The following is a 2,500-nucleotide window of genomic DNA, read 5'->3' as shown; positions in this document are numbered from 1 at the left end:
CTCCTCTCCCCTTTCCCCCCCTCCTCTCCCCTCTCCTCTCCTCTCCCTCAAACCATCTTTCTCTCCCCATCCCTCTGTCACCAAAATCTCTACTTCAGTCATAACTTCCCATTGTCTCCCTCCCTCCCTCCCTCCCTCCCTCCCTCCCTCCCTCCCCAATCCTCATAATAACTCCACAGTTCACTCTTCTACTGATCACATGACACACGAACCAAGGATTTAAAGGGTTAACACTGATATTCACAAATAAACACAACAGTCTTGTTCACAAGGTCAACACTGGTAGTCAGGTGTGCTCGAGAGGTCTAGTTCAGTACAGTGTAGTAGGCGGGTTGCTACACATCTACAGACAGACCAACAAGGTGACGAGAACCAATCAGAATGTCCGTTGAGTCGAGACAAGCATTCTGATTGGACAGTGGCCTTACCAGAGCCAATCCACACAAAGACAACCTTACGACGGCTGAAATAAAAAAGAAGAGACAGAGAAAGAAAAAAACAGAAAGGAAGGAAGAAAGAAATAACAGATGAGGCTAAAGGACGACGATGAAAAATGAACCAGAATGAATGTGATCATAACTGAAACAATGAAATGATCAAAACGAGAAGACAGGAACCTTATTTACAGAGTCAGGAAGCAACACAAGAAGCACCAGGAAACTACGTCACATGACAGGAACCTTATTTACAGAGTCAGGAAGCAACACAAGAAGCACCAGGAGACTACGTCACATGCCAGGAACCTTATTTACAGAGTCAGGAAGCAACACAAGAAACACCAGGAAACTACGTCACATGACAGGAACCTTATTTACAGAGTCAGGAAGCAACACAAGAAACACCAGGAAACTACGTCACATGACAGGAACCTTATTTACAGAGTCAGGAAGCAACACAAGAAGCACCAGGAAACTACGTCACATGACAGGAACCTTATTTAGAGTCAGGAAGCAACACAAGAAGCACCAGGAAACTACGTCACATGACAGGAACCTTATTTACAGAGTCAGGAAGCAACACAAGAAGCACCAGGAAACTACGTCACATGACAGGAACCTTATTTACAGAGTCAGGAAGCAACACAAGAAGCACCAGGAAACTACGTCACATGACAGGAACCTTATTTACAGAGTCAGGAAGCAACACAAGAAGCACCAGGAAACTACGTCACATGACAGGAACCTTATTTACAGAGTCAGGAAGCAACACAAGAAGCACCAGGAAACTACGTCACATGACAGGAACCTTATTTACAGAGTCAGGAAGCAACAAAAGAAGCACCAGGAAACTACGTCACATGGTGCTGCGTAACGTTGGTAGGCAGATGTGTGACGCCTCGCTATTTATACACTCAACTCAAGTACATTTTCTCCTCAGTAGAGTAGCGATCAGCAAAGTCAGTGGTAGAATACAGCATCACCAGTTTACGTCGAGTTATACACCTCTAACTGGCTTTAATATTCACACTATGTATTATCTACAGTCTGTTATCTGTTATAACTGGTGTTAATATTCACACTATGTATTATATTCAGTCTGTTATAAACCTCTAACTGGTTTTAATATTCACACTATGTATTATATTCAGTCTGTTATAAACCTCTAACTGGTTTTAATATTCACACTATGTATTATCTACAGTCTGTTATAAACCTCTAACTAGTTTTAATATTCACAAATCTATTCCCTATATAGTGCATTACTTTTGACCAGGTACCATAGGGAAATCTATTCCCTATATAGTGCATTACTTTTGACCAGGTACCATGGGGAAATATATTCCCTATATAGTGCATTACTTTTGACCAGGTACCATGGGGAAATCTATTCCCTATATAGTGCATTACTTTAGACCAGGGACCATAGGGCATCCTACTCTCTATATAGTGCACTACTTTAGACCAGGGACCATAGGGCATCCTACTCTCTATATAGTGCACTACTTTAGACCAGGGACCATAGGGCAACCTACTCTCTATATAGTGCACTACTTTAGACCAGGGACCATAGGGCATCCTAATCTCTATATAGTGCACTACTTTAGACCAGGGACCATAGGGCATCCTACTCTCTATATAGTGCACTACTTTAGACCAGGGACCATAGGGCATCCTACTCTCTATATAGTGCACTACTTTAGACCAGGGACCAACCTACTCTCTATATAGTGCACTACTTTAGACCAGGGACCATAGGGCATCCTACTCTCTATATAGTGCACTACTTTAGACCAGGGACCATAGGGCATCCTACTCTCTATATAGTGCACTAGTTTAGACCAGGGACCATAGGGCATCCTACTCTCTATATAGTGCACTACTTTAGACCAGGGACCAACCTACTCTCTATATAGTGCACTACTTTAGACCAGGGACCATAGGGCAACATACTCTCTATATAGTGCACTACTTTAGACCAGGGACCATAGGGCATCCTACTCTCTATATAGTGCACTAGTTTAGACCAGGGACCATAGGGCATCCTACTCTCTATATAGTGC

General features: G+C 42.9%; 1 protein-coding gene across 5 annotated transcripts in view; it reads right to left on the bottom strand.

Moving 5' to 3' along the window:
• The window catches only part of LOC129848538 (adhesion G protein-coupled receptor L3-like), a 30,339-nt gene that overhangs the window by 19,426 nt on the left and 8,413 nt on the right, over positions 1-2,500 (bottom strand). The gene's annotated exons all lie outside the window — the stretch shown is intronic.

Source organism: Salvelinus fontinalis, unplaced genomic scaffold (assembly GCF_029448725.1).
Source record: "Salvelinus fontinalis isolate EN_2023a unplaced genomic scaffold, ASM2944872v1 scaffold_1047, whole genome shotgun sequence".
Taxonomy (NCBI): domain Eukaryota; kingdom Metazoa; phylum Chordata; class Actinopteri; order Salmoniformes; family Salmonidae; genus Salvelinus; species Salvelinus fontinalis.
Note: the sequence above shows the minus strand (reverse complement) of the source record. Positions and strands in the feature narration are given on the sequence as shown.